The 21,870-nt window shown below is 45.6% G+C and overlaps 1 protein-coding gene across 4 annotated transcripts in view; it reads left to right on the forward strand.

The window, feature by feature from the left end:
• Positions 1 to 20,183: 20,183 nt before the first annotated feature.
• Myt1 (myelin transcription factor 1) overlaps positions 20,184 to 21,870 on the forward strand; it is a 71,027-nt gene continuing 69,340 nt past the window's right edge. Inside the window, exon 1 of one of the 4 annotated variants that reach the window (XM_076930470.1) lies at positions 20,184 to 20,505. The gene's annotated coding sequence lies outside the window, so the exon portion shown is untranslated. Of the gene's footprint in view, positions 20,506 to 20,612; positions 20,632 to 20,658; positions 20,964 to 21,870 lie in introns of those variants that run through there. The other 3 variants (XM_034494555.2, XM_076930469.1, XM_034494556.2) reach the window with 3 other exon arrangements.

A 21,870-nucleotide genomic window follows, 5' to 3' on the forward strand; every position in this document is an offset into this window, starting at 1 on the left:
CAATGCCCACCAAGGACAAAAGAAGACATTGGATCTGCTGGGATTGGAGTTACAGGCAGTTTTGAGCCATTTAACATAGATGCTGGGAATTGAACACTGGTTGTCTTCAAAACCAGTTCTAATGTTCTAGCCCTTAAGGGCTGAGCCACCTCTCCAGCCTTGATCTTTTTTTTTTAATTTAAAAAATTAATTCTTTGAGAGTTTATACTATGTATTTTGATCACTCCCCCTCTTCCAGCTCCTTCCAGATCCACTTCCCCTTCCGCCCACCGTCATGTCCTCATCTTTTTTTCTTTTAAACCCATTGAGCCTAATTTGTTCTAATTATATACTTTTGGGTGTGTGGCTGTCTACTGGAGAATGGTCTACCTAACAGGAGCTGCACCCTTAAAGAAAATACACCCCACCTCTTCTATCATTTGCTAATAGCTCCTCAGGTAGAGGTAGAAATTTGTTACATAGAAGGTAATCTCACCTCCGGTTCTATGGACTGGGATTTTATCTGGCTTGAGTTTGTGCAGGTCTTGTGCATGCTGTCGCAACTGCTGTGGGTTCATGTATACAACTACCCTGTTGTGTTCAGAAGGCACTGTGATGTTATAGCCATCTACCATCTCTGGGTCTTACAGTCTTTCTGCCCCCTCTTCTAAATGATTCCTAAGTCTTTGGAGGAAAGGAGTGCAATATAGCCCATTTAGGGTTGAACATTCCGTGTTATTCTCTTCATTGGATGAGTTGTGGTCTCTGTGTTAATTGCCATCTGTGACGAAAAGTAGCTTCTCTGATGAGGTTTCAAGAGATGCACTAATTATTTGTATAACAATAAGGCTTTGCAAATATTGAACATATTGTAAATTTGCGAGTTGTCCTTGTGTTGTGTAACAGCTTCCTCTAAGACTGAAACATTCCATCCTCCCAGAAGCTCCTTAAAAAGGAAGGTAAACAACTCAAAACAGCTTCAGGAAGTCCCTGAAACTTAAGAGTCCTTAGGCTTCTCCCTGCCAGAGTAAGCAATAAAAGCTGAGACCTTAGAGGAAGAACAGTCAAGCTGCAAAGAACACTAACAAAACTGAGCTGCAAAGACTGAGACTTCTAGACCAGCTGCCCAGAAGAAGCAAATACCAGCCCAGATACCTGGAATAGACTCAGATCAACTGAGGCACCTGGAAAGGACACCCTCCAACATGTTGAACAGCCTGCAGGATGTGCAGTGTCCCAGTGGAACGTAGCAATATTATGTACAGGGCTAGATAGCCCTTGTGTGGGGTAAAATGACCTGATATTTATCTTAATGCTTGCAGTTACCATCTGGTTTATCTGGATGACAAACTTTTTTTTAGGTTCTTATTCTGGCAACATGCTGGGTGCCTGTGCTTTGTGTTTCTGTTCCCAATGGGGCCTAAAAAGCCAGCAGCTGACCTCTGTGTCTAGGTCAAAGTGCAAACTATCTTCCAAGACCCAAACTTAGGAAGCTGAGTGAGGCCAGAACTACATACAGAAGCTCTGGTTCCCCTTTCTAGCTTGGTCCCAAATTTCTTCAAGTAAAGCCATTTTGCTCTGTCTGCAACACAACAGCATTACATTTTTATGGTTGGTTTTCTCAGTCTTAATTGAAATCTTGGAAATAGAGAAGTGCAGTTGTTCCATTACTTTTCTTGATGGGGTACATCCAGTGAAATGTATTAAAGCCTCAATGAAATCTCTGCTTGGAGCAGCTCCTGAATGAACCTAGAATCAGAATTTAAATTAAAATGTTGTTTTGCAGGCTAGAAACTTTGCCTAGTAAGAAATTAAAGGGTAGTTTGCTTCTCATTACTACCATTGTTGGGTTCTACAGGCACTGTGCCTGGAGACCCTCTGACATGGTGTGGTGCCCGCATGGATTCAAATCCATGGCTGGGCTTCGGAACTGGCCAGATGAGGAGATTGTGGCTACAATGAGGAGATTCCTGACTCCTAAAACTACTGTCCCTACCCAAGGCAGTACAAAGGATGCTTAGGTAGAGGGGAGAAAGATGGCCCTGTGCTTAGAAAGTGTAGTTTTATGGGAGTCAGAAAATACTGTAAGAGGAAAGATGAAGACAAGATAAGTGGGGGTGGCGGTGGGGGGAGGAAGTCTACCAGCTGGTCATGGATTGAGAACAGGTAGAAAAGTGGCAGGTAGAAAAGTGGAGGCATCAATAAGACCCTAAGTTCAAAAACAAACACATGAACAAACAAAAAACAAAACAAAACAAAACAAAAAAACAGCTGAAGGGATGTTGGCTAGACTCCAGCATGGTGAGCATGGCTCTGGCAGGCCTTGCCCTTTTCCGTGATTCCTGCTACCTTGCTAAAAATCATAAGATTACATTTGTAAAGCTAGCTACCAAGGTATATTTTCTTATTTGGCCACTTCCTCCTCCTGAGGCTAAGGACAAGGGTCCAGCCATCAAAGTATAAAAGCCTCCTTTGGCTCACCTACTTAATATCTCCAATTAAAGTAAAGCAACACATCCTAACATGGGTGTCTTAAGGTTTCCATTGTGGAGAAGAGACACCATGACCACAGCAACTCTTATAAAGAGCAACATCTAATTGGGGCTGGCTCACAGTTTCAGAAGTTCAGTCCATTATCATCCTGGTAGGAAGCATGGCAGCATCCAGGCACAGTGCTTGGAGAAGGAATCAAGAGTTCTACACTTTAATCCAAAGGCAGTCAGGGGGGTGGGGGTGGTGGGGGAACTGTCTCCCAGGCAGCTAGGAGGAAACTCTTTGCCCACTCTCACAGTGACACATTTCTTCCAACAAGACCACACTCCAACAAAGCCACACCTCCTAATAGTGACACTCCTTGGGCCAAACATATTCAAGTCACCACAATGGGGTTTCCCCTTATCCCTTTATAAACTTTTCCCATGTGCCTGTTTCCTCTCTATCTAGAGGCAGTCCTTTGTCCCTAGGGGATAAATACCCCTCCTCCATCTCCCTTGTTCCCTTCCCCTTTTCCTTAATCCTCTATCTCCTGTCTTTGTTTATTCCTTGCTCTCTGTGTCTCTGAGGAAAATAAATCTCCTTTGTGCTAAGAACTTTGTCTTGGGGGTCCTGAGCTGATACATTTCCTTATAACCCCCAATTCCAAAAAACAAAACAAAACAAAACAAAACAAAAAATATAAAAGGCCCTTTTCACTTTGCCATAACTGAGATGTGATCAGAGAGTCCTGTGTTCTCTTTCCTTTCCATTCTCTGTGTCCTGAATACTTCTGCTTGGTGGGAGAGAAAACATATATGGTAGGTGCCTCAGCTTCCAGAGAGAGATGTGGACAGATTTGTGAAATGCCAGTTCTGGCAATCCTTCTGTTTTTTTTAAGTTTGCAACACTGTCTTGTATCTTTGATGATATAAACAAATTCTGATAATATTTAAAACACTTAAAATTTGAAGTAACAGTGCTTCCGGGGCTGTCGAAAGAAGGGGTGGTTTCCCAGGAAGACTCAGGAGCCATGAGGAAGGCAAGTCAGGGGCAGGGCTCAGAGATTAAGTAGCAAAAGGTTGTAATAGAAGGAAAGAGAAGTCACAGCTGAATGTGTTAACATGAAAACTAGTTTCTGAATAATGGCGAAAATGTTGACAAATAAATGAGAAAACCCCAAACAAATAGACAGAGATGAGCAGCAAGGTTGAGACAAATTTCCCATAGAGTGAAGATCTGGGGAGTCCTATGTGCTGTGTGCCTCTCTACTCAAAGAGATGACCCTTCTGGAGCCAGGTTACATGTAAAAGCAGACAATTCCAGTATTTGTGATTGTTCAGGGAGTTTCCTCTGAATGTCTAAGACTGCAAGGCCCCACTGTTTGGTGTGAAGAATATTTCAGGCCTAGAGCCACTAGGGAGTAAGAACCCAGAATGAGCATCTTCCACCCTCTTTGTCCACTCTCCTTGGAAGTTCTTGGTGGCATTGTTTGAACAGGCTTAGGAGGTGTGGCCTTGCTGGGGGAAGTGTGTCATTGAGGGTGGAACCTGAGAGCATAAAGACTGTGCCATTTTGAGTTTGTGCTCTCCTCTGCTTCCTGTTTGTGATTTGAGATGTGCACCCTCAGCCCTCAGCCCTCAGCCCTCAGCCCTCAGCCCTCCTCAGCCCTCAGCTCTCAGCCCTCAGCCCTCAGCCTTCAGCCCTCAGCCCTCCTCAGCCCTCAGCCCTCAGCTCTCAGCCCTCAGCCCTCAGCCTTCAGCCCTCAGCCCTCAGCCCTCCTCAGCCCTCAGCTCTCAGCCCTCAGCCCTCAGCCCTCAGCCTTCAGCCCTCAGCCCTCAGCCCTCCTCAGCCCTCAGCTCTCAGCCCTCAGCCCTCAGCCCTCCTCAGCCCTCAGCTCTCAGCTCTCAGCCCTCAGCCCTCAGCCCTCAGCCCTCAGCCCTCAGCCCTCAGCCCTCAGCCCTCAGCCTTTAGCTTCAGTTGCCACACCTGTCTGCTACCATCCTTCCCTTCCTTAATGGTGACAGACTTTTATCTCTTTGGAACCATAAGCCCCAAATAAACTATAAGTTTCTATAAGTTGGCTTGGTCATGGTGTTTTATCACACCAGTTAAAAAGTAAAAATAAACACAGGCTATGGCAATGTGGTGACCATATCAAGTTCTGGAAGATTTGGTTTGAATATTCAGTATTAGGATACAGAATATACTTAGGATGACAAAAAATGGGGGCCTCTGTATAGTTGGTCTTTTGCTACTTTGTGGGTTCTTTCTTCCACCCTTCTCCACCCCTTTTCTTCCACCCTTTCAAGCCCCTAACACTAGATAGGAGAGAAAAAAAGGATAGAGAGGAAAGAAAAGAGATCCCTGAATAAAGTCAGGGTTTGGAAAGGGGGCAATGTTATTGTTAGACAACTTTTTGGTGATTAGGAGCATCAAGTTCCTTCAGGTAATTTTGATTTTCACCATCAGGATATCTAATTTCTTCCTGTTTTTTCTTTGCACACAACTATTTATGTACCCTCTGAAAACTCCCCAGAATTCCAAACATCACACAATTGCAGAAACTGAAAAATCACACCCCCACCAGAGCATGAGGCAAAGCATAGTCACCTGTGGCAAACAATCTGAGGCAGCCCCATATCCCACACCTGGGAAAATATATTCTTATAATATTTCTGTTTTTTTTTTTTTTAAAGAAAATAAAATTCAAAAACTGTCACTACAGTACTCTTTAGGTTTGAGCAGTTGAATTACTAATTACAAAATTAAACCCATGACAGTGAGACTGTAGGATCACTTTAGATTTGTGGGTATGTCCAGCTTAAATCCCACAGGCTATATGCAATTGAGGATAGATAGTAATGTGGCCCAACATAGAACTTTAAACTTACTTAAAACATTTTGTAATTTTTTGGTCATTTTCTTTTATAACTTGTGTGTTTTTAAGGGGGAATTGTGTAGGTGACAACACTGTATTGCAATGCAAAAGTTTGGATGCGTCTTCTAGAGTGACCATACCATCACATGTGGTTTTATACAGGTGGCCAGTGTCTTGGTTTAGGGGTTTTATTGCTGTGAAGAGACACCATGACCATGGCAACTCTTATAAAAGAAAACATTTAGTGGGGGCTGGCTTACAGTTTCAGAGGCTTAGTTCATTATCATCTTGGCAGGAAGCATGGTGGCACACAGGCAGACATGATGCTGGAGAAGGAGCTGAGAGTTCTATATCTGGATCAGCAGGCAGCAGGAAGAGAAAGTCACACTAGGGCTGGCGTGAGCATTTTGGACCTCAAAGTCCATCACCAGGGACACACTTACTCCAACAAGGCCACACCTCCTAACAGTGCCACTCCTTATGAGCCTATGGGGCCATTTTCTTTCAAACCACCTCATCTGGGAAGAATGAACCATTGTTTGGAAGGACAGTGATTAAAAAAAAATAATGAAGGGCTGGAGAGATGGCTCATCAGTTAAGAGCACTTGCTGCTTTTGCAGGGGACCCAGATTTGATTCCTAGCCCCCACATGGTGGCTAATTACTGCCTATAACAACAATTTCAGAGAATCTGATGCCTCCAAGGGCTGCTGCTTGCCATGGTGCATGTGAACTCACAAAAATAATTTTTTTAAATCTTAAAAAACCCCAAATGAATGGGCATATGCATATATTTATGTTCATCAGGAAATCAGAAGTGTGATTTAATCATGACATACTAGAGCTCTAGCAGGTTTTTGTCGGAGTGGGATTATGGCTCCTGGCTCCTGAGTGAAACACTGTAGTCTGACTTGGGTCCAGTTGGGTCCAAATGAGTCAAAGGTGACCTGTGAATGCTCAGCCCACAAGGGAACAGGCACCTGAGCAACAAACACCATATAAGCACCTGTATTCGGGTAAGTCATCAGAGGTCGTATGTGATCCAAGAGCGTTCAGAGCCTCAGTCCAGGCTTCAAGGCTTTGTTACTGAGTCAGAACAGTGTCAGTGATCTTAAGACAGTGGACACAGAGAAGATATTGAATCAGAGACATTTCTTAAGTAAGCAACATTAGAAGCTGATCAGTTACAGAGAACCATTTCCTGTGACTCAACCAGTTCACAGTAAACACAGTTAAACTCTTATTTATGGAACAGCTGCTAATTGCACTGCAAACATTTCTCATCAAGCAATTGCTGTTTGCTAGTTTGCCAGTCAGCTCATTATCCATTCACCTCTCCTACTTCTGCTTTCCTGCTGGTGTCCTCCAGGCTTAGCCCAGGATGTTTCCCCTGCAGGTGTCCTCCAGGCTTAGCCCAGGATGTCCCTGCTGGGCTCTCCTGACCCACCTTTCCTGTACTACCTGAACTATCCCCATTCCCAAACTAAAGTAATTTGGTTTTCAGAAATAAAATTTTTTTTTAATGTTCTTGTCTTTTTGCCTGACTGATTCCCAGTGACAGTTGACCATGAAAGATGTTTATTATCACCTGACATTCTTTTATCCACTATTCATCTTATTTCCCTAACTACCCCTAACATGACCAAAAAGGAAAAAAAAAAATCAGATCCCTTACCAATTCTGCCTTTTGGAATCTAACTACCTAGCCTGTAAGCAGACATCAGGTTTTCTGGTTCTTGCACTAGAGACCTCTCCTTCCATGGGTCTTTTCCCCAGTCAAGCCCGTGTTTTCACTGAGTCACTTGTTCTTTTGTCTTAGCCTTTCATTTGACCTTATGTCTGCTCTTGTGGAACAGCACTCTTTAGTTTGTTAGGCAGTGTGTGAACGACCACATTTGTGTGCACGCGTGTGTTTAGCCTGATGCACATGCACATGCATGTGTATTAACAGTACACAAAGACATGAGCAGGCAGTGCATGTGTAAGTATGTGCTGCTGTGAACAGACACTGTGACCAAAGCAACTCTTATAAGGACAACATTTAACTGGGGCTGGCTCACAGTTTCAGAGGTTCAGTTCATTATCATCATGGTAAGAAGCATGGCAGCATCCAGGCAGACATGGTGCTGGAGAAGGAGCTGAGAGTTCTACCTTTTGATCTACAGGGAGCAGAAGGAGACTGTGTTTCATCTTGAGCATTTAAGATCTCAAAGCCCCACCTCCGCAATGACACACTTCCTCTAACAAGGCCATACTTCCTCCAATAAGGCCACACCTCCTAATAGTGCCGCTTCCTATGGTCAACCAATCAAACACATAAATCTATTCAAACTATCACAGGGTTCTATAAGGCAGTTGAGGAAAGATGTCCAAAGTCAGGGTCCTAGGACTAGAAGAGTTGAGAGGGACCAGGGATATATACCAGCTTCCATTCGAGACTTGGAATTAGGCCAGCTCAGAGGAGGAAGTAAGGGGTAGATGTTGGTAGTAAGTCCTAGTGAGAATGCCAGGTACAAGTTTGGAGTACTGAATAGAGCACAGCCTAACCCTTGGTTCTGTGGCCTCCAGGCACCCTCATTAACCCCAGCACACATAGTATTGTGAGGATATGTTCTTTTTGAAGATGCCTGAGAAAGCATGATGCGACCCAGCCTCTGCTGTCCACTCTCAGGCCTCTGAGCCAAGCTTTTGCACTGTATCATTTCCAGCCTGAGGGCTAGAGATTCTCCCGCCCTGCCCCCTCCCACGGGTCCCTCCACAGGTGCCCTTTAGGAGGTTCTGTAGGGAAGGTTTCTGGTAGTTTCTTACATAGGTGCTAGAGCAAGCAGCTCTTTGTGAGGGACTTTGTCTTCAGGATGGCCTCTCTTTACTTCCCTAGACTTTCAAAGATCTGTTTCCTGAGTCTCTTTGGAGACACTCCTACCACATGACATCTCCTTCATTTATGAAGAGATCAGTGCTTTTTAAAAACATCCTTCCTCTGATCTTGTCTGAAATTGCGTGAGGCTGAGAAGCACTAGTACAGTCTCGATTCAGCCACTCATTTGTTCCAGTGATGGACAGATGGTTTCTCTGCAGGGTTTTCTTTTGCAGTGATGAAACACCATGACCAAAGCAACTTGGAAATGAAAGCGTTTATTTGGCCTTCATATCCAGAGTCACAGTCCACTGAGGGAAGCCCAGGCAGGAGCTACAACTGATCAGGAACCTGGAGGATGCAGCTGCTGCAGCGTCCGTGGAATATTACTGCTTACTGGCTTGCTCTTCATCAACCTGTTTTCTTTTTCTCTTTTTCCGTTTTTCAAAAAAATTTCTCTTATACAATACATCCTGAATGCAGTTTCCCCTCTCTCCACTCCTTCCAGTTCCTCCTCAACTTCTTCTCTTCACCAGATCCACTCCTCCATTCCCCTTGAGAAAAGATCAGGCATCTCAGGGACATCAACTGAACACAGCACAGCAAGTTCCTACAAGACTAAGTACAAAGCCTCATATCATGGCTTGGGGAGGCAACCCAATAGGAGGAAAAGGGTCCCAAGAGCAGGTGAAAGAGGCAGAGGCTTCTACACTTCCACTGTTAGGAGTCCGAAATCACCAAGCTGACAAGCATAACATATGCAGAGGACCTAGCACAGGCTTGTGTAAGCTTCATGAGCCCCTATGAGCCCTGCCTAGTTGATTCTGTGGGATCAACCCCGCTGGCTCCTACAGTTCTTCCCCCACCCTTTCTGAGGGGCTCCCTGAGCTCTGAGTGGAGGGAACTGGTGGAGATCTCCAATCTGGACTATCTCCTAATGTTTGGCTGTGAGTCTCTCTGCGTATGCTCCCATCAGCTGCCAGAGGAAGCCTCTGATGGTGATTTCGGTCCGCTTTCTTACACATCCCAGTTCCACCAGTTCAGGGGTGGCACTAATCACAACGAGCCCCTTGAAGTCCTGGATGGTTGTTGAGGAGGTCATTGAGTTCTACTCAGAAAGGTAGAGGTCTCTCCCCTACCTGAATGAGGTGTGAGGGTTGTGGGTGGAGAAAGGAGTCCTGTCCTGCTCTTCATCTTCTCAACTCCAGCCCGAGGCACGAAATTTCAATCTGAACTCTCAGATCACAGGTAGCAGAGTATGGAAGTTTGTACACTATTTTCTTAATTTGGGGCCTGGTGCAGTTTCTGGTATGGCTTGTGATTTAGAAATAAGACAGGCTATTCCTTGAATTTCTGGGTTATGTAGGCTGGAGGAAGCTCAAAGAAAGAGCATGGCCATAGGAGAGTACAGATCTCAGCTACTGCTGCTAGACCTGGATGCTGTATGGCTTCAGGCCTGTATGTGGAACTGGTGTGCCACACAAAATCTGTGGATGGGTTCTACTAGAGGCTTGGACCATTATGTTATTGGTGTGAAGCTTCCAGCGTGTTTGATTCTGCAAGTGTGCTTTGGCTGATGTGGATCAGAGCCTGGGATTTTATGTGCCAGTGACAGGTCTCTATTGGGGCCTGATTCAGTGATGACTCAGTCATATTGCCAGAGGTGTCAAAAAGCCCACTAACCTGACCACATACAATAGATCAAGTCACTACACTGAAACATACTCATGATTTGTTGGGATATTGCCTGATTGCTGCCTTCCAGGGGCTAATAGCCAAAGCACTTCTTACCACTATGCTACTATACATTATACTACTTCCTGCAAACCGGCACGTAATGCCCTATTTCTGAGTAGACATTGCATCTGTGTAGATGCAGAGTTGATCAAGAACTCCATGGTGGTGCCCGTGAGCCCGCTTCAGGCCCACATTCAAGGCATTCTGTTTCTGAAAGCAAAAGTTTGTTTTTTATAGCAAGGGATTTTGAGACCTCTGGTGATATGACTGAGTCACTACCAGAAAGGCAAGAGTGGAGGTTTGCCTACTCTTCATTCCCTCTGCTGTATTCCTGAAGTTATTCTTGCTCCTTTTCTTTAGCAGCCTGCTCTGCTTAGCTCTGCACTAGTGGGGCTTGCATATAGGTGCTGATGGGACCAGCTGCCAACTCATTCCTGTGATGACCAGCAGTTAGTTCAGGAGTCACAGGTGGTGAAACAGTGGATACTCCAAATGTGGACTTCATTACATACTGCTTCCTTGAGGCTTTTGCTTTACTTCTGTACCAGTGACAAAAGGTGGGCGGTAATGTTGGCGCCTCTCTTTTGCTGTGCTATTACCTTAATCCTCAGTTTAGTCACTGTCTGAGCCTTCCTTCTTATAACTTGGGCCCTGGAAGAGGAACCAAGACCCCCAATAGACCAATAGATGGACAGGGTAGGAAGCTTACAGGAGTCTGTTGGTGGGGGCCACCCAGTACGTCTTCACTTCAGGGGAGGTTGCTGCAGTTAATGGAGAGCTCCTAGGTCCAGAGTGGGATATTTCTGAGTGGAGTGTGCAGAGCCAGGCAGCATGTGAAGTTCAGGAGGATACCACCTGATTATACTAATATTCATCAACACACCATGTGTCTGTGTTGGGGAGTGGTGGAGGTTGGGAGTAGACATCTTCAGGGCTCTAGGTGTATGAGTGGTAAGGACAGGTAGTGAGGGTCATGCAGAATTCTTGGCTTGAGGCTCCTAATGAACCACATTCCAGCATGGCTCCTTCAGTTAGCTTCTAGCATATCTAATGTACTGCTCTATTACTGTATGCAGTCATCAGGCCCAGCTTCCTGCAGAAAGCCCAGAGTGTGTGTGTGTGTGTGTGTGTGTGTGTGTGTGTGTGTGTGTGTGTATCTGTTTCCTCTGGGTTGAATGTGACTATTACCATCTTGAACCAGAGCAGTTTTGATCACCTACATGAGACTCTCACAAGAATCTTCAAAACTGTAGCTGTCTATAAGGTGCCTGGGGGCTTCCTGGTGATGTAACTCTTTTGAGTTACTATAAGTAAACTCCATACATTTATTGGTTTACCAAGATGAACTTGTATGAATTCATTTCTTTGTTAGTGATCTCTCTGTTTGGGGTGAATAGATGTTTCTTGGCTTCCCCAAGAAAACTAATGATATGTATATGTGATACATACATACATACATACATACATACATAATGTTCCCCATGTATATTTATACCACATATGTGTATATATGATGTATATACACTTGCATATATTTATGTGGCAGTTTATATGTATGTAAGTGTATATATTTCTATGTATGAATATGTAGTATGTATGTGTAGTGGTTTGAATAAGAATGCCCCCATGCACAGGGGTGATGCACTTTGCCCCCCTGCTTCTTACCACTGATTGCAGTCAGGAGAGCTGCTCCCCGCCTCAGTCCTGTGTCATGAGAGCAGATGAGTTGACCCTGTTCCTCATTATCTGAAGCACTCGGGACAGCAGGCTTTGTACCTTGCCTGGGCAGCACAGTAGAGCTGGCCCTGCTGGAGGAGGTAAGGGTGAGCCAGCCCAGGGTCATGAAAGCAGGATAGCTCAGGGCTTTGAGTTGGTCCACCCCCAAATCTACATTATCTGTGAGCTGTGGGGCCTGTGAAAGGGCTGCTCCGGCTGATCCAGAGCTGCAGGATCTCCATGACACAGGGCAACAACAAGATAACAGGGAGGGAACCGGTGAGGATCCAATATTGATGGTGTCACAGAAGCCAGAGACTGAAAACCAGGCTAGTGACTCATTGTGATGAACATTCACAAGTGAAGATGTGTGGACAGAGAGGTATACTATGGGATACTCAGTGACACATGATAGCCTCCTCGATAAGATGCTTTCTATGCTTGTTTTGTATATCTTTTGCTTGTTTGTGTGTTTTTTATTTTGTGGGGAAGGGAAAGTTGTAAGGGTAGAGGGTGGAAATGAAGGGGTGGAGAGATGGTGGGACTGGGGTGCATGATGTGAAATTCACAATGAATCAATAAAAAGTTAGGGGCAAAAGAATCTCCCCCTAGGCTCATACATTTGAATGCGTAGTCACCAGGAGTGGCCTCAGATGCACTGTGTAGTTGAGTATGAGCTCGAACGTCTGATTCTTTGGCTTCTACATCCCTAGTTCTTTGATTACAAGTGTGTGCCACCACACTCAGTTTTATGAGATATTGAGAATAAAATCCAAGAGTTTGTGGTTGTCAGGCCAGCGCTTTACTAACTGAGCTACATTCCAGCCTACCTCCTGACACGGAGTTGACTGCTGTTTCCCTTGTCCCTTCCCCTGCTGAGGTACCAGCCTTCAGGGGTTATTCAGGTACTTCCCTGCGCCATACATTCATTTGTCTTGACTTCTATTGGATTCGCTCTTTGCTAACAAGCAGACTTAGCCAGCCCAGCTTGCCATGGCAACCGCCCACAGCTTGCTCTCTGTCCGGCTGCCTGGCTGCTTTATCTCTGAGGCCATCTGTTCTGGCAACACAATTCCAAAGCCACTTAAACAGAGCCTGGAGCAGGGCATCCTTAAGCTCACATGAGTGTGCATGCACAAGCACAAGCACAAGCACAAGCACAAGCACAAGCACAAGCACAAGCACATAGAAGCAGTGTGACCCCTGCAGAGTGGAAGGTAATGTCAGTGGGGATCCCAGCAGCTGCTCACTTTTCTTGCTGTTCTTGAATAGGTTGCTGACAAGTCCTTATGAATGTGTGTGAGTCTACATATCTGTCTGCTTCAAAGTTTCACCCCACTTTTGTCTGTCCATGATTCTACCGAGTTTTGACCTGTGTCCCAGGCCTTTTTCTGCCCTTCCTTCCTCCCTTAGCCCATGCCATCTGCTTATCCATCACCCTTACAGCCGTGGCTATGAATCTGGTCCTTGTCTCTGTTCACCTCCCATCTCCAGTGTTGTCAGTTGCTCTTAGCTTTTTATTCTCTTAATGTCCTGGTAAGGAAGGCCTTAAGGGGCTGCTTTTGGAACAAGGAGTCGTGGGGCTGTCCCTTATGTTCCATAGTTTGATTTTGAGCACATCTGTCTCTTCTTCCCCAGCCCCAGTATGGGTAGTCATGGGGACTTAAGGGCACGGTGTCTGGCTTCCTTGGGTCTGCTCATACCCTGGGTGGAGTCTCCTTAGCTCATGCCTACGCTCTTTGCTCTGAGCCCAAGTGAACTGTCCACTGAATGTGTTTTCCCTTCTAGTCACACCCCCCTCCTCTCTGTGGGTTTAGTTAATACCCTCCCTTCCCCTAGGAGAATTTGGATAAGCACCAAATTCTAGACCAGCGGGCTTCTTCTCATTCACTTGGTTGCCTGAAGTGAGCTGAACTGGGCATCTTGTTGAACTGCTTTTCCCTGCACGTCACTCTGAGTTCCATTATACCGTATTCTAGCTTGTCATATAGGAGATAGACAGAAAGAAAGTCTCTCTCTCTCTCTGGAATTGATTGCAGTCCTACCAGAGGTCTGATTTAGATAGTTCGTGCTACAAGGAAATGCTTCCTCCCTGCTGTGGCATCAAGGGTAGCGCTCTTACTCTCCCTTCTAGCAGTGCTTCCTTAGGCCTGGGCTTCTATAAAGTCTGCTGTTAGGATCCTAAATTCTGGTTTCTTGGGCGCTTGAGGGCTTCTGACTGGAGTCTCTACTGACTTCTGCACTGCAGACCAATTTGCTTAGAGCCCTGGCTGGCAGCCACTCAGTTGACCTTCCTTGCCTCTGCCAATCCTGCAGAATAGTTTTCCCCAGGCTCTATTCTGCCCGTGTCAGAACAGCAGGCTGGCTGACTTGTGGATGGAGTCCTGACTCTGGAATCCTGAGATCTTAGGCAGATCAAGCTGAGACTTAGGCATGGCAGATATTTTGGCTCTTACGCTCTGGTTGTGTAGAGATCTGGGAGCTCTAAAGTTTGGATCATGATGTTGAGCTCAGGGGTCATAGCAGAGAGATTTTGAAATGTGTGCTAGGGGTACTTTTTAAGAGACTGTGTTTTCCCTTCTAGCCACACAGCCCCCCCCCTCTTCTCTGTGGGTTTAGTTAATACCCCTTCCTTCCCCTAGGAGAATTTGGATAAGCACAATATCCTAGGCCAGCAGGCCACTCATTCACTTGGGTGCCTTAGAACACATTAGAACTTAGGATACGTTAGCAGAGACATTGTGTGGTGCTGCATGCTGGAAATGTCATTACAGGTAATGTCAGAGACCTCCCTTTTGGTCAGTTGCAATTCTTACTTATGGTTGAGAGTCCAGGGAAGGCAGATGTTGTAGCTAGCCAGAGCCCAGAGTAAAGCTGGCTTAACAGCTGCTGTCAACAGCCAGATCTGTGCTCTAAACACAGGGCTGTGACCTGGGCAAATAAACACTTCTAAACTCTCTTGGGCACACACACTGTCTAGTGAGCTCTGACATGGTATTGGCAAGTACTGCTTGCCTTCAGAACCTAGCTGCTGGCCTTCTAAGTCAGCCAACTTTCAGAGTTAGGGTTGATCTGTCTTGCTAATTTAAAACATGCCCAAGTTTTCAGGCTAGGGTCGATTAAAAGGAAGCAGCACTCCAGAAGTGTTTCCTCACTTTCTACTGATGCCCTTCGGGTTGGGTGTTCCAGTCAGATGGAACAATGGGACTTTATGATTCAGGCATGGGGAGGTCATGATGCAGAAGGGGCTGCTAGGTTATGGAATTTTGAAGTGGGAAGGGAGGAAGGAACGTTTCCATTTTCAATGAAGCAGTGCCAACATGTTCTGGCCCTGTGTAGTGTTCCTGGATCTTCCTTTGACTCATAAGGAAACTGAGTCACACAGACATTGATAACCTGTTCAAGATCACTTCATCTAAGGAGATATACACCATGGATAGGGACAGACAGAAAGTGGAGACCTGACTGCCCACCACAGCACCTGCAGCTACCTTTCCCCGCTTTCTCCTACTCTCACTTCTGTTCCAGTTTTCTCTATCAGCTGCTCCTGTTCCCCACCGTCCCCCATTTCACCTTTGCTCCCCACTCCCTCCCTGTTCCCCACACCCCTAACTCCACTTCCCCTCCTTTTTTCACTTCTTATTGCCCCCCCATTTTATCCCAGCTTTCAATTTCTCTCTTCTCCCTTGCCCTATCCCCCTGTGTCCCAATTTCTCATCTGCTCCCGCTGTGCCCAACCCGTGTGTCTCCTCTTGCCTACCTCAGTTTCCTTCCTTCTCCCTCTACTCACCATGTCTGCCATTTCTTCCCTGGTTCTAATTTCCTCCCTGCCCCTCTTTCTACATGCCTTCTAGTCTCTCGCTGATCCTACCTCTTCTCTTCTCCTTCCTGGCACTTCAACTGGTTTCAGCGCCCCTTATTCACCCTGCTCTCTGAGTGACACAGCTCACCTTTGTTCCAGTCATACGTCTACTCCAGACTCGTATGTGTGGCCTTGGCCTCGGTCGCCATCATCTCTCTGTGACTAATAGGCATCCAGACACTCATAAAAAGCTGTAGATTTCTGCTCTGTTCAACTCACGGTGCCACTCAGAAACCCTATGCTCCCATGTGGTCCTCTCAACCTTAGTGCTGTAGATCCCCCGATAGCTTGGCCCATCCCCTAGAACATCTGCCAACTTGAGTGAGATCATTACCTCCTGCCTCCCAAAACCACTCCTGATTGTCCACTGCCTGCTCATTTTTTCTTCATTTTGGATGTAGGCATTAGGTTTTCTGATCCCAGGAGAGGCTCACTCTGCATACGCCTCCTACCGAGCTCTGAACAGAACCTCTTGCCTCACCCCTATTATAGACACTGCTCCTGAATGGAAGTGACTGGATTTGGGCTTAGTCATAAGTTGGGAGAGGAGAGCTTAGGGCTATTACCTTGATGTCCACCTGGATAGTTGCTTCCTCAGTATTGGGGAACTCAGAGAGGACCTGTCGTGTCCAAATTGATTATTCAAAAGGGCCCTCAGTGGGCTATCCTGTACAGAGGGTAGTGTAGAGGACTCATCCCTGAAAAGCCTGTTCTCCCTCCCACTTGCTGACTTGTTCCCACCAGGCTGCAGTCTTGATGTAGTGTGACAGCCCAATTCTAGCCACATCTCGTCCTTCAGTGTTCATCTGTAGCATAGGGAGGGGCTACCTCTGCCTCTCCTACTTCCCTGCTCCGGCCCTGCAGGCGGGGTCCATTGTTTGGGCTTGAGGCCCATTGTGTGTGGAAGGGAGCCTCATTGGCAGGCAGCCGGCATCAATTTGTGATTATGTGCTCTCTGTCTTGATTGGCTGGTTGTGGTCTGTGCTCCCAGGGTCCTGGGACACAGAAGTTTGTGCAGCAACTTTTTCCAGCATGAAGTGACTTGTATCCAGGCTCCAGAGAAGAGGTTCATCCATCTGGCCAGGATGACGCTCTGCGGGAGCTTCCTGGGTGCGTACCATCCCCAGACCCTTGCACCCCTCCCCAGGCTGTTCCTAGTTCTGCCAGGATGCCCTGCCAGTGCTCAGTGTTCTTTTCTGGGCTGAGAAAGTGATAGACATGTACTCCTCTTGAATGCCAGCCAGAGACCCTGGGGATATCTTGGGTCCCTTTCGGCAGAAGTGCTGACAGCACAGAACCCTGTGAAAGCCTCACAGCTTACCCATGGTTGGAAGTCGGGTGGATGGTGGGTAGTGGGCCTGTTAGTATCTTTGTTTCTCTTTAGGACTGCTGGCTGGCCAACTGAGGGAGTGATATTAGCAGCCCTTGGACCCAGGAGGCTGGGAAAGTGGAGATGGACTGTGACTTCTCATGTCTTTGTGTGAATGGGAACATCTATACTGGTCTTCTTGTGTTGTCTTCTGCTAGGTACATCCTAATCACACTCACAGTTGCAGGGCATGGGTGTGCATGTGTGTGCGAGAGTCTCATAAACTCGTTGCCAAATGTTTGCGAGTGTGAGACAAGCACACAAAGTCAGCCTGGAGTGTGGGTAAAGTGGCTCCTGGTTTTGTTTGCTCCATCTGCCAGGGCCTGCCTGGGGCAGCGCCCCCCAGCCCTCAGCTGTTCTATACAATATTAATGCTGACCATCTCGGCTGCGCACACAACGCCCTAATTGTCGCCGGCAGCATTAAGGCAGGCGCCCATCTGCGGGAAGCTTTCAGAGGGAAACAAGAAAACCTCACCCCCAGCTGGTCACTGGAGAAGGTGGTGCCAATTACAGATGCAGAAAGTTTAGAACAAAATTACTTGAAAGAGTTTTTATGAAGCAAATGAACTGACACTTGGAATGTCTGTGTGCGGATTTGCACAAGTAATTACACCTTATTTGAAATGATCCTACCAGTTAAGCAACAATTAAGTCTGCTCTCCCAGTGCACACAAAGCACTTTCCGAGTGAGCCGGCAGCAGTCATAGTTTAGCTTTTCAAATCTCTCCATTTCCTCCCCTGAAAAGTCTGTGGAACCATCAACCCAACAGAAATTGTTTACCTGTAGATCTTCCCAAACTTAAAAAGGCACATGCAACCTGCTTTCAAATTTTTATGAAATAAAGCTTAAAGAAACAGCGCGCTATTTAAAAAAAATGCTTTATGAGTCTTAAAATTTCTGACAAAATTTTATCTTATATAAGAAAAAAAGTTTTTAGATTATACCTTGCTGTTGTCACACGCAGGAGCTGTTTGAGTTGGTAATACACTTTTGGAATTGCTTTGCCTTGCTAGGCGAACTGGCAACTGGGGACCTAGTGCATACTGCAGGCTTTGGCGAGTAGAGAACAAAGGCCAGCTCCGTGGGGGTGGGGGGTGCGGGTGTGGAGTGAAGGGAGCGCTGTCCAGAGTGCTGATCAGGCACGCCTCCACTCTCGCTCAGCTCCTTTCAGGGTCGAAGGGAGTTGATCAAACCCCGGAGTTGGCTGGAGAATTTCTTCACTCTGCTTCTTTTCTAGCACCCCTCTTTGTTCTCCAACACTGTCAGACAAAGATCTTGAATCTTTACTCCTCAAACCAGCTTGAAAACCTTCTACGTCTCTAACTTACCAGATAGGTTGCCAGTCCTGAGCTCTCCCTAGCTACTGATTTCCTTACATAATCAAAGTGCAGCCCCAGGCAGGATTTGGAACACATTCTAGTCCACTGAGCTACAACTCTCGAAGCCTGTGGCTGCTCGAAGGGATAGGAGATTCTGACAGACTGAGGTTTGTGCAAAAACACTTTCCATTCCCTCAGAAAATAATGATGCCCCACAAGGACTTTTTGTTGCACATATTGGCTTCTCCTTTTTGTCTTCTCTGTTTTGTGTTATTTCTTAAGTTTATTATCATGAATCTGAATTAAATGGCTTTCCTGGAGTCTTCAATACTGCTGGGTAGTAAGGTTAATTCAACACAGGCTCTCTCTTCTATTCCACCTTCTCCTTATAACAATGGCACACAGTGCCACCCTGAGCCTGCATTCTGCTGATAAGGCTTTAATAGAATTTCTGAATGCTAAAGGTTTGGGATGTAAAATATCCAGCTCTGACAGCTTGTTCAGAGGAGATAGAGGTGGATTTTCAGGAGTGCTCTCAGCCGAATGTGTCCTTTTATGCTAATGGATCGGAGTTCACGAAAGAATAGGAAAATGGTGGGCAATCATTGTAGGACTCTCAAATGTTCTCCCTGGGCTAATTAATATTTCATCTTATTTGACCACTGCAGGCTTGCATTTGTTTCATTTTTGCTTGATCTAAATAAATGCCCCATATAAATTTTGTATTTTTCTTGTATGTGTAAGAAATAACATACTTAACTTGCATTTCAGAACAAAGCTCCTTGTTTTATGCATAATATATAGAGAATGAACTACATGTTAGAAATAATTGTTCATGAAGAAGAGGCTTCTGCTTACATTCCACAAGGTCCTTACAACCTGTTCTCCTTGCAAAAGCTAGCATACTTGCTCTCTCTTATTCAGACTTCTGGGGGCCCAAGCCTATCTATGATAATCAAGCAGGACATTGTATTTCTGCACAACTTGCCAGGAAACAATATTTGTTCTCTGTTAAAACCTGAAATAACCTTTGTGCTGTGCATGCTCTGTTTTCTAGATGTGGCATTAGTGTCTTCTCAGTATCTTAATTTGGTTTTCGTTTTCGTGTTTTCCAGTGCAATTTCCAATTCTGATTTGCCAGTGTGAGGATGAGTTTTGGGGGAACAAACAAGAGTGCTTTGGGTTTCTCTTGAGGTTGTTTCTGTGTTCAGCTCTGTAAATTAGAGAAAAACTTGAGAATTGGCAGATTAGGAAGTTGACAGGCAGGTTGTATTTCTAGGTTGTGTATCCCAGAGACTTTTCTTCTTGGTGTTTTTGGGATCGCTCCTTGCAGACAGTGAATTTATGTTTCTAGGGTTAGGATAGCAGAGCTCAGAGATTTCTTAGTGCTCTTTTGGAGTATTAAAACATTACAACAGAAAGGGAAAGTATAACATTAAAAAGTCTTTTCTGCTCTGCTCCTTGTGAGTATACTTTGCCGTTTCAATCTCTGGCCTTGGGTATCATTCCTGAAAAAAAAAAAATTCCATCCTAATTCCTGGTACTTCCATATGAAGATGAACCCATATAACACTTTTAGTTCATTTGAGAAATAAATTCTGTAATCCATTTTTTACGATGGGAGGTTGTGTTCCTAACCACCAATAAATATTGTAAAGCACTTTCGCCAGAGCCATGCTAACCCAGGGCATCTGTCATTCCGGTCGCTGCTATTAGGAATTATTGGACTGAACCACTGGCAGAAAAAGGAGAGGGGAGTGAGCATGGTTGGCATAATGTTTCTTGCTCTTTTGTGTGTTTTGCATTTGATAAAACTCTATCATGCTGTATATTGATTATAGATATATTTAGGCAGACATGGGCACATTCTTTGGTGAGGCTCAGAACAGTAAACAGGAAATCTGTTGGTCTGGAGCACCTCTCACCCTCAGTTTGGCAGATCCATCTTTCTGATGTTATACTGTAAATTTATTTCACCTCAGAGAGTAAACAGATATATTGGAGCCCCAAGGGTTCATGGGTAGCGTATTTACAAAGGAGCCTCCTCCGCCAGCCCGTGCCACCGCTGCTAATGAGAGCGGTCATTAAGTAAATGAGACATCGCCTTTAGCTGGCTTAGGAGTTCGCACACTGAGGGGAGAAGATATTTAATTGAAACCCACACACAGGCTTCCCCACACGTGACTGCGGTGAGGGAGGCAGCTGCCTTCCCTTCCCCCGTCCTCCCCCCCACACCCCCCCCCATGTAAATTTCATGATTGCTTTCCGTGATGTCATTTTGAAAGAGGACAGACAATAGCTGTGGGGAAAGGTAAGTCAATGTTATGTTCTTTTGCTGACAAAGGCAGATACCCAGGGCTTAGCTTTTCCCCTTGGACAGAGGGGAGGGCTAGAGCAAAGAGGATTTCTAAGAAGGCTCTCTTTGCAGAAAAAGCAGGTTGGGGGATGTCTTTTTAAATTGTTCTGAAGGACAAGGCTTTCTTCTCCCTGTCTGCCTGGGCTGTGTGTTCATCCTCTTTCTCTGTCCTTCCTGCATTTCTGAGATTCTCATGGGCTTGCTATGTGTCTAATAGAAAAGGCATTAGGGGAGGAGGGCACTGTGGATCAAGACAAGAAACTTTATCTGTATTTCTGGAAAAGGAGCACAGATGTGCCTGGGCCATGGAACACAGAAGCTCTGTGTCCAGGAAGGATGCTGACCCCATACGCAGGTCTATCTGAAGCAGAGACTTTGGAGCTTGGCTGTTTCTTGTGGGACACACACTCCAGGTACCCAGAAGAGATGATCCTGGGAGCATTTTGTCTTCTTGTCACATACTTCCAAACTTCAGAAGCAACACCAAGGGAGCATGTGTCTGTGGGATCCATGGGTAGCATTTGGTGTTACTGTTCTCAGTTCCTCCTGTGTCTGTGTGTTTGGGGTGTGTGGTTGTTTGTAGTGCCAGTTTAACCGGATTTTCATATTTAAAACCAAGAAGTCAGTTTGAGCTTTGAACACAGTGATGCCGTTGCACACAAGTGTGCCCTGGAGGACTTGGCTCTGCTCATGAGACTTATATTCTTTATGAATCAGGACAATAAACAAGAATAGGGAAGTTTGTCTGTCAGTGCCGTAGCTACTCAGTGCCTGCTCCTTTCAGATGTGGATGTTTTCTTGTTTCAATATCACCTTTGAATCAACGGACATCATTGGCAGATAAAGTTGGTTGTTTAATTTCTGAAGTAAAGCTTCTGAGAAGTGACTTGAAGATTACATGTGTTTGGTGTTGAGGCATTACAGGAGTTTTGCCAGACTGTGTAGCTGTAAAATACTACTAATAATAGTAATAGTAAAATAATAATAATAATAATAATAATAATAATAATAATAATAAACAATGACTGTGACTATTTAAATTGTTCTTTTGGGAGAGGAAGAGGATGAATTTTGTCTCACTCACTTAAAAAAGAATCTTAGTCCTGAGGGTGTCTCTGAGGCTAGTGGCCAACAAAAACAGGAATGTGTTACGGGCACTTAGGAGGGAACATGTAATTGGCACTAATGGGCTGTGCTAGTTTCTCTGAGGTGGCAACATTGTGGGGTGTTGGGCCCTTACCTGACAAGCTGTGGGGGCTTCCTTCAGCCCCAGGTTCTTTGCCACTATGGCCTCTTCCCATTGGCCCTTGGCTGTAATTT

The sequence above is a fragment of the Arvicanthis niloticus genome, chromosome 2 (assembly GCF_011762505.2).
Source record: "Arvicanthis niloticus isolate mArvNil1 chromosome 2, mArvNil1.pat.X, whole genome shotgun sequence".
In the NCBI taxonomy this organism is placed as follows: Eukaryota; Metazoa; Chordata; class Mammalia; order Rodentia; family Muridae; genus Arvicanthis; species Arvicanthis niloticus.